A 16504-nucleotide genomic window follows, 5' to 3' on the forward strand; every position below is an offset into this window, starting at 1 on the left:
GCAGAACCAAGAAGGGCAGAGGCTGCATAGGGCCGCAATCCGTTCCTTAAATGAGAACATCCAGTCATTGGCGAATGCTCAACAGCAGCTTGCCGATGTTCTGGATAGGAGATTAGGTGAGATGGTTGGAATCCTCGACCGAGGCATGTCAATCCGCGAGCGTGAGCTGTCTGTGCTGGAACACCTGGTAGGGGTGAGGCATAGGACACGCGTGGCGTGGGCCAGCAACACCACCTAGTGCAGGTCGACATGCGTGCCACCTCTCATGCCCACTCACACAGTGCTGGTAGCAGCAGTAGTGCAGCTGGTGCTACACCAACCATACCAGGACACAGCAGGCCACGTGGACGGGCCTGGCGTCCCAGCATGGACACGGTTCCAGCGGACATGTGTCATCGGAGAGTGGCCACTCCATACCTCCACCCGGTAATGCCCGTGCGACCCCAGGCAGGCACGGGTCACGTGGCCGCAGGCGGACACAGTGAGCCGTACAACCTGCACTGTACAGTCTGGGGCTGCCAAGTATACCCCGTGTAGGCATCACAGATGGCTGAACTGTGTACACACATACCCACACACAGCAGATACAACTGTAGGGCTCCACCACATCCACATGCATACTACACAGTCATGCCCAGTATATGCACCGGCCCTTACACACACACGATGTCATCCATTGGTACAGCCTATGCCCCTGGCACACATCACGCTGTGCATATGATAAAGCCTCTGCCGCAGCACCGTGTTCCACACCATCGGTGCACGGTTATGCAAACATATTCTGATGCACAGGGTGGACAAGACAGTGAGAGGTGTATGTGATACCTGTGTCCGCATAGTGCACGATGTGCATGTTGCAGTGGTTGTGTATGACAGGTGCGTATGTGACGTGGGTTGTGTACCGACATCATGCAGCAGACATACCATGTAGTGCAGGTGCAGCATACATTGATCTGTGTACACGGTATGCGTGGCGGTTACATGTGTAGCACCATGTTGGTTCTGTTAACCTGTATGCCAAATATGGTGTACTTGCATGTGCCTACTGGGAGCACTGTTATCAGTCCCCCACGTGTAGCTGTGGGTTACCCACAGGCACATCTGGCAATATCAGCATACCACAGGTACCCGCAACCTGCATGGACCCCTACATAGGTACATAGGCGCATAGGTACATACCAGCCTATGTGCCCTACGGCATGTGTAAGCCTAGCCAGAGTGTGTGTGGCTGTCACCACCCCTTAGGATGAGGATACTACATCCATCGGTTCACTGTCCCTCTGTCCAGCAGTGACACAGAGATGATGCCTGGCGATACCTACGATCACACATCCACACGTCAGGATTACTCTTGGACAAAGTCAGTCAGTGGCTCTGCTTCACATGGGCTGGGAATCCTTTCCATGTTGTAGGGGTCTCTGGGCGATGACCCTGTCCCCCCAGCACGTCCTATTGATGTCCGTGTTGAGGTGTCTGTCAGTTGCATCTGTGCGCGTGTTTGCTTGGAGCCTAGGAGGTGGAACATGTCCATGTCACCCAGGTCGGACATGGCCGTGTATGACAGGCACAGATCACCTCAGAGCAGACGGGCTGAGAAGGTATACAGCCGGAGTCCCCTCAGTCGGGCAGTGTGTGACATGTCTCAGCACCTTCATCCCTGTGTTGTGGAACATTTGTGGTCCTTCCGAGTGCTACAGGTGTCAGGTTAGGTACATCCCAGATGTGGCGTTGTATGCAATCATTGGTCTGATGTATGAAGAGTACAGGGGTACAATGAACTCCCCTGATGTGGATGTGAATCCCTTCCTGAACAGGTGGCCACAGTGGCATGTCTTCCCAACCACATTGGCAATGTGAGTGTCGACAGAGGTTACCGACAGGTGTGGTACCCATGTCCCTGATCACGTCCACCATGTTTAATGGATTACCACCTATATGGTAAGTCGGTGTCTTTCACACTGGGTAGGTCTACACCTTCCCTGGCATGTAGCATCAGGCCATGGCTCTGGCACCAGTTATCCATTTCTATGAGACCCCAGGTGGATGTCCGTGTCTGATGGGGTGTTGAGTATGGTGGCCGGTGTGCAGTCATCTGCATACCTTGTCTGCCACAATCCCCCTATGTTTGCATGCACATTGGAAGGTTGAATGCTGAACAGGAGGGGGCCCAAGACTGAGCCCTGTGGGCCACCAGTCGAGACCAGCTTGGCGTCTGACATGGCACCAGGAACACAAACCCTGTGTGGTGTGACCTCCATCCAGTTGGCAAACCATAGTGTGACATATGTCTCCACATGTACGCTAGTGAGCCTTTCCATGCTGCTCACGTGGAGTGTTGTTTGAATGCACCCGCCAGGTCATGGTAGTCTGTGTAAACCGACTTACCCCCATCAATGGCCTTAGTGACCCCTCCAGACAGGTCAAGCAGGTTTGGGAGGCAGGATCTGCCCTTGACTAAGTCGATGTGGGTATGTTCCGGTATTGGCTGTACACCACTGTCTGTATTTATGGGCTCCAGTATGGACCTCCCCACAGCTTTGCAGACAAGGCTTGTCAAGCTGATAGGGCAGGGATGTCTACAGTCCATAAGAGCACTACCCTGGTGTAGTGGGACCACAGTTGCCGTATGCCATCCAGCGGGGACCTAGCCCGTAGTAAGCCTAAGATGACACAGCGGCCTTATGTGGGGCGAGGGCCTCAATGAGGTTGTGTAGCACAGCCAGGGACACCATCTGGTCCCATTGGTGCTGTGTTCACCGCTTAACAGATATCAGATCTCTCCTGGGCATACGGGATGTTTGGGAGGCTAAACTCTGGTGGATGGATACCCCTCTTGGGGGTAGATGTATGCATGGAACATGTCCGCTGGTTTGTTGACAATGTCTGTGGGTTCAGTGATCATTGTACCATTCTGGAGTAATTCCGGGCATGACTGTGTGCTCCCACCCATGTCCCTACCACAGCTAAGGAAGGCCCTATGGTTGTCTTGTGTCCTCTGCAGTACCACTCCCACAAGCGGCCTTGGATGATTGTATGTGTGATTGTATGTTAACGCCGGTATTAATCAGTGATGCCTTCCCTGGTACTGATATTGCTCTGTCATGTATTAGCTCCAACTCTTGTTGTACAGTTTGTCAATGGCTAGGGTCCACCAGACCATGTGCCTGCCTTCGGTGGACAAGGTCCTGATGATATCAGGATCGCTTGGTGCAGACATCCCTGGGGGTACTCATAGAAGGCATTTGTAAGGGTTTCAGCAGTGTGGCCTGTGTTTACCACTGGCATGGAGGCCTTGTAGGGTACCACACCGGTCGTATGACGTGTGTGGTTCGCTGTGGAGAGGTCGTCACTTTGGTCTCCCATGCCAGTGTTGGGTGCAGGATGCGGATCACCAATGGATTCACTATACGGTCTGACATCACCATTGAGGGATGTACATCCTGTGTGGAGCATATCGTCCCCATGTGTGATGATCAGAACTGGTATACGTCCCCCCCTTGTGGGTATGGTGCATGGGTGTTCCACAGCAGTCAGGTGTATGAACACCTGGGACCTTTGGCGTAGGGTGTTGTGTCCTGGGTAATGTTCTCAGTCTATGTATGGGTGGTTGATGTCACCCAATATGATGGTGTTGTGAGAGCATTCACACTCACCAGTGTCTTCAGGACGGCTGTGCAGGTATCCTGGGTTTGGGAGGGTGGTCTGTAGCATGCAACAAACTGTAGGGCAGTCCTAACCATGGTTAATTGCACCTGGATATTCCCCGCTGCTACGTGCATCTCTGCCAACATGGAGGTGTGTGTAACCTTCATGGAAATGGAGACTCCCCCTTCTTCTGTGTTAGGTCCGGGTTATGGTCCTGAACGCGTGATATGGGGTATGACCCGATAGTGCTGGGGTGCTCTCAGCAGCCCTGACCAATGTTTCAGTCACAGCACTGACATCGATGTCCTCCATACTGAGGAGGGCATTTGAGGGTGTGCAGCTTGGCCGTAGACCACTGGCAGTGAGCAGTATTCTCCTGTGTGTTCTCCAGGCTTGTAGTGTAGGGTGGTAGGTTTATCATTCCAGCCGTGCCTGCAGTGAGCACTGTGGGGGTGGCAGGTGCCTTCGCCAAACCCTTGAAGACCGGGTGCGACAGCTGCCAGCCATACCATGCGAAGGGGCGTGGCGTGCCAAGCATGTCATCCCAGGTATGAGGAATCCGGATCCCCTCAGACTGACACCGGTAACCAGGCACATTATCAAGGGTGACCACATTGAGCCAGTATTAGTGGCATCATACTTGATGAGGGTGGGATACTGCCCAGGGTTAGGGACATGCCGGCCTGGGCTACACAATGAGTGGCCCTCTGTCTCCTGTAATGTATCCCAGGGTGGTATGCCACCAGTCGTTGACACCAGCATGGGCAATGACCGCGTCATACCTGTACATGCTGCGGAGTGACCTGAGTGCGTGTGTTATGTGGCGTATTCCAGCTCCCGGCAGGCAGCATACTGTGATCATTCCCTTGTTCAGTGTGGTGGGTGGGACGTCAGTGTGTCTGGCAGTGGCATCACCCATTACAGGTGTGTCTGGCAGTGTGTGTGTTGCCTTTGGGGTTCGACAGTTTAGCACACAGACGATGAGAAGTATGTGTTGCATGTCCTATGTCTTGTGGAGGCAGTAGCTTGTGTGTCTGCTTCACAGTGCTCGTTAGGTTCGTGACATGTCTTACAGTGCCTCCAGGTATGTCTTAGTGTGTTCATGTGTTTGATTAGCATTTGCGATAGTCACATGTGACACTGGGTATGTGGTGAGCATGGTGTCCTTCCCCTCCCGCGTGGTCTTGCCGGTCACGGTTTGAGAGAGCACAGCCCCCTGTCTGGCTATATAGTTGCGTCTGTCACATGTATTATGTTCATTGGGGGAGGTGCGGCTTGTCTGTGTCCATGAGGCACCTGTAACAGTGGCCAGGACGCCCAGATTCACCATCTGAACAGGAGAGGTCGCTAGCAATTGACGCTTCGACATGCCAGAGAATGTGAATGCATTTGCTGTGTAACCGGTTCAGAAGGCACCTACAGGGAAGTGGGCACACAAGGGGATTCTAGGCCAGTGTAGTACTCCATTTAGTATACATGTACTTTATCTATGTAGAAATACTATGGGAGCAGGTGCAGAGCTTTTGTGATATAGAGAACAGACAGTCGGGATTGCAAGAGAGGTCATACACATAAACCTGCGGAGCACGGAGCCGGATACAGTGTAACGTTGCTTACACGGTACATGACGCACATGTCCACACATATACTGCACCTGACACCCGTAGTCGGTGCCACAGGCTACGGTGGACAGAGACATCACATACATGGCATGACACAGTACAGGTATGGTGACATTCTGCAGGTGTCGTACGCAGTGTGCTGGCTACTGTCCACAGGTGTCACCTGTCAGCTGTGGTGCACAGTGTTAGACAGTCGGATGCTGTACCGGTACAGGAATATTCCCGTATTCGCGGGGCGTACACCTCTATGGCACACACACCATTGTGTGCAGATGGGGACACCTGTCTGTGTGGTCGGCACCCTCAAAAGACAATGCACCGACACGCCATGTCACAGGGGGTGGTCTTGCACAAGTGGCCAGTAAGACTCACAGGTATGGCAATGATAGGGCTGTACAATGCAGCACCACTACGGGATGGTCACCCTGTGTGGTCAGTGTCCAGTCACAACACGATATCTGCATACACCCTCTCAACAGGCAGCAGACATACACACATGTTGACACACTGACATGGTGGTTGCCACACATGTCTACACGGAGGGTTGACGTGTTGCATGTACTACACCATCCACATCGATGCACCCCACACTGAGGTAGGTACAGATCTCTACCATGGTGTACAGTGATGTGTGGCACGTGGCACATAGTCCCCCCGATCTGTGGCATACATGGGCACACATTCCTGCACACATGTTGGTGCTAGGAATGCCACACCCGCTACATGGGATTTGTGCAGGCGTGCAGCGGTATGTGGTGCATCCTGCATACTACCACTGTATCTGGCAGCTGTGCCAATATCTGCACGTGGGAGGTGGTAGGGGTTACAGTGGCAATGTGACATATGGTCGATCCCGCATGGCCGATGGGTATGCATCATGGCAGCGCTGTCATGTAAAGGCGACACAGCAGACTGTATGCACATGGCAGGGCAGGATGGTGTGTGACGTGTGACCAGCACCTGCACACATGCATGTGGACAGGTGTTTAAACAAATGGTGTACACACAGACTGCCATGCGTGCTGTTACTATGCCACCATATGACGGCCCCCATGATGGGTATGCATGTGGGAGGGGGTTGCAACTGTGTTACGGACACCAGACACCGCCCCTGCACGGCTGCACCGTGCACAGTACACGTGTCACATGTATCCCCTGTTGCCATGTGTGTATGCATTGCTACGTTGTGACGTGTGTCAACATACATGGAACATGGACTGTGGTTTGGTATCACAGCTGTCACAGGCAAACTGTACAAGGGTGTGTGTCCCTGTGAACACCGCTACATCCTGTAGGGGGTGCATACCACAGACATGTATCTGCCTTCCCTTCATGTGTGTATTACCACGTACGCCTGTATCATGCATGTGGTATATCACAGGCTTCATATGTGTCCTGCGTGCAGTCCATGCACACAGCCAGGAAATCACATATGTCACATATCCAGACATTGTTTCACTGTGGTACAGCTGCAGTCATGTGTCATACCTGTGTCAGGCCCGTGGTATGTGTGGAGCACACCTGTCCGTGTATACCGGTACGGGTGGACTACATCACACCTGTGGGATCATTGATAGTACATGTGTACTCTGCACGACGGACGTACACCGCCACATAGTCTTCTGGACATATGTCACATGCAGTTTCTGGATCGTGAGGCATACTGCTGCACCGATGACATGGTGCTGGCATAGCAGCTACGGTGTACACTACGGTGTGTACATGTTCAGCCTGCACTCGTGACGCCTGTGCTGTCATCTGTGTGTGTACGTGTGACTGCATGTGTGTCCACCCTGTGCGTGTGTACGGGTTTACCTGGCCGTGACTTGCGGTGTGTGCACTCAGTCTGCATGCCGGACGGCGCGTAGCACATACGTGTGTGAGCATGGCCAGGTCGCTGTTGCGTGGGTGGACACACGACGGTCCACATTCTACCTCCCATGTCGTCGCCCCATGTGTATGCCTGTCTTCACTGTGCCGATTCTAAGTGTCTGAGCATGCCCAGTAAGCAGCTGTGTAGATGGAGACAGTACAGTGCACACCGCGCCCGTCTGCATCGATACCCCGGGTGCATGCCTGTTTCCCCTCCGCAACTGCCACGTCTGTGGCATGGCCGGGTTGCTGTTGTGTGGCTGGACACACACGACGGTCCACATTCTGCCTCCCATGCCGTCGCCCCATGTGTATGCCTGTCTGCACTGTGCCGATTCTAAGTGTCTGAGCATGCCCAGTAAGCAGCTGTGTAGATGGACACAGTACAGTGCACACCGCGGCTGACTGCATTGATACCCCGTGAGCATGTCTGTCTCCCCTTCGCAACCGCTGGGTGTGAGAGGCATGGCCAGTACACCAGTCGGGGGTACACACGACAGTCGGCACCGATGTCTGCTACTAGGCGTGTAGCCATGGCCATTGACATCCTGCATAGCCATGGTGACCATCCAGGTGACTCATATGTGGCTGTCATGCCACATTGGCTGCCTACATCCTGCACGCCGGATGCCCTCTCATAGGGTATACTGTAATGTGGTGCATCCCGTATTCATGTCGTGATGTACTGCTCCGTAGTTAGTTGGTATTCCCGACTGCAGCACTACCGTGTTACTGTACGGCCACCTTGGGATGGTAACAGGCTGTGTGACTGCGCACTCTGTCTTCATTCCCTATCGGCCGCATTGCCTCTGCAGATGATACCACCCACCTAGGGGTATGCCTCCTGACAGTGCTGTGCTCAGTAATCTCGGTAGCGCGTTCTGTAAATGCATCATGCTGTAGTGAGTTCATGTAGGTAGGCGTAGGTTCGACTCTCGGCCCTTCCCTGTGTGTGTGTGTGTTTCCAGCTGCCTCCACAGATGAACATGCTTTTAGACGCTTCACAACACATACCTTGGCTATTGCCAGCTATTCCCTTACGGGTGATGTCACCCGCCTAGAAGTATGCCTCTGACAGCGCTGTACTCGGTAATCTCGGTAGCGCGTTCTGTAAATGCTTCATGCTGTAGTGAGTTCATGTAGGTAGGCGTAGGTTCGACTCTCGGCCCTTCCCTGTGTGTGTGTGTGTGTGTGTGTGTGTGTGTGTGTGTGTGTGTGTGTGTGTGTGTGTGTGTGTTTCCAGCTGCCTCCGCAGATGAACATGCTTTTAGACGCTTCGCAACATATACCTTGGCTATTGCCAGCTATTCCCTTACGGGTGATGTCACCTGCCTAGAAGTATGCCTCTGACAGCGCTGTGCTCAGTAATCTCGGTAGCGCGTTCTGTAAATGCTTCATGCTGTAGTGAGTTCATGTAGGTAGGCGTAGGTTCGACTCTCGGCCCTTCCCTGTGTGTGTGTGTGTGTGTGTGTGTGTGTGTGTGTGTTTCCAGCTGCATCCGCAGATGAACATGCTTTTAGACGCTTCGCAACATATACCTTGGCTATTGCCAGCTATTCCCTTACGGGTGATGTCACCTGCCTAGAAGTATGCCTCTGACAGCGCTGTGCTCAGTAATCTCGGTAGCGCGTTCTGTAAATGCTTCATGCTGTAGTGAGTTCATGTAGGTAGGCGTAGGTTCGACTCCCGCCCCTTCCCCGTGTGTGTGTGTGGTGTATGTGTTCACAGCTTCCCTAGTAGAGTGGAGTTATTTTAGACGCTTGGCAACACATACCTTGGCTATCGGCGGCCATTCCTTTATGGATGTTGTCACCCACCTGTACATGTGCCTCTGACGGTGGTGTGTTCGGTGGTCCACGTAGTGCGTTCCATACCTGTGTCATACTGTTGTGCGGTTGGGTATGTGGGGGTGTGGTCAATCACTATGCCTGCCACATGTGTGTGTGTGTCCATGCTCCCAGCTGCATGTGTTCATAGGGTATGGCTTTGAGGTTTCCGCAGAACACTCATATCCTGCTGCCATCCCTGTGTTTGTGGATGGTGAGACGCAGCTCGTGGACTGCTTGTGTGCCTGCTGTGGTTGGCGACCTGCGTAGCGTGTTCTCCACGTGCACCCTGCTATGGTGTGGTGGGGTGGTGCTGTGTACGTTACATGCACGGGCTTGCCACATGTGTCCGTCTGTATCTCTGTCATTGTATATGTACGTACCTATGTTGTGCCCGTAGTGCTGCTCTTGCATGGACAGCTGTCTGTCCCATGTATCGCATATTTGCACGGCTGACACATAGAACTGTGGTACGATGCATATCCACTCATTGTCCATGCACCGTCCGTATTCCAGAACACCCTAGAGACATCTGCTGGATATTGTGGCAGACAGCTATCCTTGCTGTACTGACACTGTACCCATACACGCCATAAGCCTTGTGTGTAATTGCCTATTTATGGTGTGTGTATGCCTAACTGTGCTGTATGCATGGTCGTGTGTGTGTCCCGCTATAGCCATCTGTGCAGGTGTCGCCACTATGGGTAATCCTTGTGGACCGCTGTTTCATGTGCACTTCTGCACATACCTGCAGACCGTACTACCCCTCCTACGGCAGCGGCCTTAGATAGACTGCTGCCCTAGGCTGTAGGGCTCCATGGCGCACACCACCACAACACATGGTGCCCCCATCCTGGTATACCTACATAACACACCTACTAGACAGGTGGCCCTACTAGTGCGGCGCCCTGGGCAGCCGCAGGATTGGCGTATGCCTACGGCCGGCTATGAGCACATCACAAGGCATACGTCTACATTCGGTGTTTTACGACGGCTAGGTTATAATACCAGAGGGGGGACCTCATCAACTATGCTTTAGAATGGGGATTTAGATGGATTATTAGGTGGAGGGTTGACCACACACCAGGGCTGACCGGTGAAACACTGCTGAAGCCTCTTTTGAGAAGCAGGTGGCTTAAACCCCCGTGACAGGAATGTAGTTTAGGTACAGATATACAGTTAACACACATTAGTCCACTCTTTCAGTTGTGTACCACTGTATTACATTGATATGATATGCATATCTTCTATATATATTGTTAGATCTTTGATGAGTATTAGGCATAGTACAATATCATATAATACATGTGTTACTAGGATGTTTTCTGAGATGTTAATATATGTGTGTGTAGTTAACATTGCGTCTGTGCTTTCTATGCTGTGGTTACATGTTCATTGTTTGCTGAGAAATTAACCAATGAAAGTGTAAGGGGGGATATTTAAAGCCTGGATGCTTCTATGTCATGTGTAAGTCTGACGGAGCCTACGGGTGAAAGCGCTTACATGTCCATGAAGTAACCTTTGTATACCATTTGTGACCTGTCGTGGACAATGTCTACGTTGACTGTTTCATCTACCTATGTGTGTTTTGGATTGTGTGCAATAAGGTGCCAGCGGTTCTTTGATGTTGATTAGGTGTATTCCATGGTCAATTGACATTAATCCTATTAATTCACTGAAGGATGTTCTCCATAAGTGGGAACGCCATAGTGTGACCATCCTATGACCTTCCTAGCTGACGTTTTTGTGCCATTGGTATGTGTTCCACAGGTCGCCCATTTCTTCCGCGGTATGGAAGCAAGTGATCCCCATTATGGTGCTGGCAGATTGAGTGTTGTGTACGCCGGTATTCGCACGGCAGTCTGGCTTTGTATGGGGTGTGTCTACTGTAGTCCCTATCTGTATTTCCTGTGTTATGCCTCACTGCAGCTGTGTGATTCCACCAGGTTTGCAGTTATGGGTGCCATCTTGGTCCTACGCTTGTCCATCCATGGCGATTGCCTACTGGACACTGGTATAGAGCAGTACACATTTCACACCTGCATTTAGCATTATCCGGTGGATGCTTTGCACAATTAGTGGGGAGCAAGGCATGTGCTACTCCCACATCCCTCCCAAGGTGCGGGACGACGTATTATCTGCCAGACAACACCGAGCCCCGTTATTGCATACCCAGGATCCCATGGCTGCAACCCTCGACGGTACCCATTACACATCCGTCATGTGTGCGGGAATGGGATGTGGACGCACCTCTATGGACTCTACAATATGGGAATTTCTGTTCATATGTCCTGCATTTCATGGACAGTTGTCATCAACCTTGAACACGCTGGAGGTGCATATGTCTGGCTGTCCCATAGTCACTGCCGTCAGTTCTTCTGGGTCTCTCGATCGCAGCTGGTTGACATTGCGTACGGATGGATCTTTGGGGTCCTACTATGAACACCAATGTGCATATGTAACGTGTAGAACTTGTTGGACTGTGTCCATCTGGCCAGTGGGTTTGACTGCTGCTGTATGTTCCCAATCGCGGATGTCTGCTTGCTACCCATATTATGTAGTGCTATGTTAACCAGGTTATTCCAAACTGAACCTAGATGGTGTAAATCCAATGATGCAGGCTAGGAAATGCTTTAACTAATCCTCAGATGTCCCATTAGGGAATTTCCGCCACTGTATTGTCAAAATAACACAACCAAAACATGTAGATCCTATTATTTCATTGAAGGATGTTCATTATAAGCGTGAACGCCATAGTTCAGAGATCCTATGACCTTCCTAGTTGACGTTGCTGGTTTGCCATTAGTATGTGTTCCGCAGGTCGCACATTTGTTCCGCAGTATGGTAGCGAGTTATCCCCATTTTCTTGCTGGCAGATTGAGTGCTGTGTACGCCGGTATACGCACGGCGGTCTGACTTTGTATGGGGAGTGTGTACTGTAGTCCCCATCTGCATTTCCTGTGTTATGCCTTACTGCAGCTGTGTAATTCCACCAGGTTTGCAGTTATGGGTGCCATCTTGGTCGTACGTTTGTCCATCCATGGGAATTGCCTACTGGACACTGGTATACGGCTGTACCCATTTCACAGCTGCATTTATAATTCTCCGGTGGTTGATTTGCATTATTGGTGGGGGGTAAGGCTTGTGCTATACCCACATCCCTCCCACGGGGCGGGACAACGGATTATCTGCCAAACAACACCGAGCCCCATTTCTGCATACCCACGATCCCATGGCTGCAGCCCTCGACGGTACCCATTACACACTATTCATGTGTGCGGGACTGGGATGTGGACGCACTTCTATGGACTCTGCCATATGGGTATTTCTGCTCATATGTCCTGCATTCCATGGACACCTGTCATCAACCTTAAACACGCTGGGGGTGTATATGTCTAACTGTGCCGTAGTCACAGCTGTTGCACCTTCAGCGCCGCCTCTCCACGCTTTTATTGCATAGGGTTAAATGTTTGGGGTCCTACAATGGACACCGATGTGCATATGTAAAGTGTAGGACCTGTTGGACTGTGCCCATCTGGCCAGTGGGTTTGACTGCTGCTGTATGTTCCCAATCGGATGTCTGTTTGACTACACATATTATGTAGTGCTACGACATCCAGGTTTTTCAAACCTGAAACCAAATGGTGTACATCCAAAGATGCAGGTTAGCAACTGCTTTACATAATCCTCAGAAGTCACAGTAGGAAATATCCGCCACTGTATTGTCAGGATAACACCACCATAACATGTAGATCCTATTAATTCATTGGAGGATGTTCTTTATATGTGGGTACGCCATAGCTTAACCATCCTATAACCTTCCTAGTTGACGTTGTTGGTGTGCCATTAGTATGTGTTCCGTAGGTCGCCCATTTGTTCCGCAGTATGGAAGCGAGTGATCCCCATTTTCTTGCTGGCAGATTGAATGCGGTGTACGCCGGTATTCGCACGCCGGTCTGACTTTGTATGGGGGGGTGTACTGTGGTCCCTATCTGCATTTCCTGTGTTATGCCTTACTGCAGCTGTGGAATTACACCGGGTTTGCAGTTATGGGTGCCATCTTGGTCGTACGTTTGTCCGTCCATGGGAATTGCCTACTGGACACTGGTATAGGGCTGTACACATTTCACAGCTGCATTTAGCATTCTCCGGTGGATGATTTGCATTATTAGTGGGGAGTGAGGCATGTGCTATACCCACATCCCTCCCACGGGGCGGGACAACGGATCATCTGCCAATCAACACCGAGCACCATTTCTGCATACCCACCATCCCATGGCTGCAACCCTCGACGGTACCCATTACACATCCTTCATGTGTGCGGGACTGGGATGTGGACGAACTTCTATGGACTCGACAGTCTGGGGTTTTCTGTTCATATGTCCTGCATTTCATGGACACTTGTCATCAACATTAAACACGCTGGTGGTGCATATGTCTAGCTGTGCCGTGGTCACGACTGTCGCTTCTCCTGGTTGGACGATGAAGGCTGGATGGTATTCCGTACGGGACAATTTTTGGGTCCTACAATGGACACCAATGTTTATATGTAAAGTGTAGAACTTGTCGGACTGTGTCCATGTGGCCAGTGGTTTTGACTGCTGCTGTATGTTCCCCATTCGCAGATGTCTGCTTGACTACCCATAGTGTGTAGTGCTACGTAAACCAGGTTTTCCAAAACAGACACCAAATGGTGTACATCCAATGATGCAGGTTAACAACTGCTTTAAATAATCCCCAGAGGTCCCAGTAGGGAAGTATCACCACTTTCTTGTCAGAATGACGCCACCATAACAGGTAGATCACGAGCACTTTGGCCCGGTCTTACCGGGCATTTGCAAATGTAATTAGCAGAAACATATCACTAAATGAATAATAATACATATTTTAATAATAAAGTTAATCTTATGTTATTTGGACAATAGCTTCTGCTATTGACATACGATGCTGTGGATGGTGCCGGTTACCATACACATGGCTTTCTCAAAGGCCGAATTCACAATTCTGAACACTACTGTGGTCTCCTTTAAGGACCCTTAGCCAGTGGTCAACATTACTCAAGCCACTGCATCACTTACATATGCCTTCTACCGGCACCTACAGGACTGCATGGATCAGGCATTCCCTTACCCAACTGTGGTTCTTTGTACCAATGCCAAGCATCCAGTGTGGTGTACCCCAGCCATACCAAAGCTGTACAACGAGAGGAAGTGGCTACTACAAGACAGAGCAGACGCCTTGTGAGGTATGACACCCTTGCTCATTATATGTGAAGAGCTTCAAGCTCTCATGACATAATCCGGGGCAGGTTACACAGATATATCTCCAAGGACTCGACAGACAATCATACGGCCTTCATTAGCTATGCTGGACACCTGGGAGGTAACTCCCAGATATGCTCTGACTGGGTTCACAATGATGTGAAGTGTACTGAACATACACACATTGCCAACATACTGGCTGACAAGTTCGGTGAAGACATCTCCACCCCCTCCCCCCCACATGGAGAGATGTCTGTACCAGCGGATTGTGGCCCCCGAATGTTCTGTAACGCACAGGTGGGACATGCTCTCCAAGGTAGTGAACACAGCATCCATGGGACCAGCTGGTGTCCCGACTGTGTACTCCGCGATCTCATTGAGGAATTAGACCCACAGTTAGGACAGCTGTTTGATCTTAGCTTCACCTCGGGTAACGTACCCAAGTTGTGGCGCATGGCGACTGTAGTCCCACTTCACAGGGGCAGTGCCTCCACTGACCCTGGTTATTACCGTCCCATTAGCATGAGATTCCTCATCTGGAAAGACATGGGGAAGGATCATACTGCAGCCCATAGATGACGACTTAGGGGACCTGCATACTTTGCATCCAACCCAGTTTGGCTTGGTCAGGGGCAGATCATGTGTTTAAAACCTGGTTGACGTTTTAGGGACAGTCACCGTGGCCATTGATGAGGGTCATGCAGTCCATACAGCCTACCTCGACCTGGCAAAGGCCTTCAACACAATACCCCCCTCGGGTATCATTGATGAACTCATCGGCTTGGATGTGAACACGTACATCGCGGGATGGGTTGCAAACTGGCTAGGTGACACAACCCACGCGGTCACAGTTGCTGGCAGCATGTCAGACTTACTGCCTGTCACAGGCGGTGTCCCACGGAGCTCTGCCCTGGGTCCACTCTTTTTCTACATCTACATTTCCAAAGTACAAGCACACACAGGGGGGGTTAGGGCTGACATTGTTTGTAGATGACTGCGAACCGGGTGCCATAGTGGGATGGACATCTGACACAGATATCCTTCACAGAGCCTCACAGATATGGATATCTGCTGTCAGGGACATGGCCTACAGCTAAATGCCGGGTTATGCATAGTCATACCCATCGGAAAGAACAAGGTCACCCCTGTCCGCCATATGGGTGGCAGACCACTGATCACGGGGGGAATTACCAGGGATCTGGGGACCCAGGTTGTCAGTCACCATTCGTTCGACACACACGTTGCTATCGTGGTTCGGTAGAACTTCTACATTGCCCACCTGATCGTGCAGGAATTCACATCTAGATCAGGGTAGGTCATCGTCTCCTTGTACTCATTACTCATTAGACCTATGATTGAGTACATTGCCCAGTTCGGAAGGTATCTGACCCGACACCTACAGCAGCTGGGAAGGCCCCATAGGTTCATCGTCAGACAGATGCAGGGTGTCAGGGATTTGTGTTATGCTGCCCCACTGTAAGGACTCCTGCTCCATTCAGTCACATACCACTTGTTCAGTGGTGACCTGTGCCCGACATACGAGGCCATGTCGACCCATATTTGATGACTATGCTTCACCTACTGGATCTACATCCCTCAGAACCACAAGGGCAGGTGACGTGAACCTTGACACGGTCATTAATGGAATGTGTTGGAGTGACACATTCATCACCCAGACACTCACTATGCTGTGGAACAACATCACAGTACATGTGAGGCAGAGAACCTTGCTAGCCTTGTTCGAGGGGGATATTGTCCATTGGATGGGGGATTGCAGATATACCCCAGGGATTACATCGTCACTGCTCGACAGAGGTACAGCAATATAATAGGCATTTTATCTCCAGACTGGAGGGTTGGCAAAGGTAACATAACTGTGGCCTAGGGTTATGGCTGCCCTTGGGTAGATAGCCTACTCTGTACCTTCATAGTTTGTCCCATTCACATTTGTCTAGCCCCTATCCTCCTCCTTGTGTATATTTCTGTGGCACGTGATTGAACTATGTATTACCTGCAGGTATGCTGTCTACAGTGCACATACGTCACAGTTGATTACAGTGCATCTGTGTACCTACCTCTGTGATACTGAGGACTACCAAACATCCTTCACAGCATTACATGCATATGTCCATTCTATTATTCTTTGGCCTGAGGGGGGGTGTTAAGGCAACGGTTCCACGTGTCCCTGTTTGTGCACGCGTCATGGTGGTCTTTGACCAGCCTCCGTTGCTGTCGTGGGATGGACGGTAGTGTTGGTGTGTGTTTGGCATGTGTTTTC

This window comes from Protopterus annectens, chromosome 5.part1, assembly GCF_019279795.1.
Source record: "Protopterus annectens isolate FY-2018-M chromosome 5.part1, PAN1.0, whole genome shotgun sequence".
NCBI lineage: Eukaryota > Metazoa > Chordata > Ceratodontiformes > Protopteridae > Protopterus > Protopterus annectens.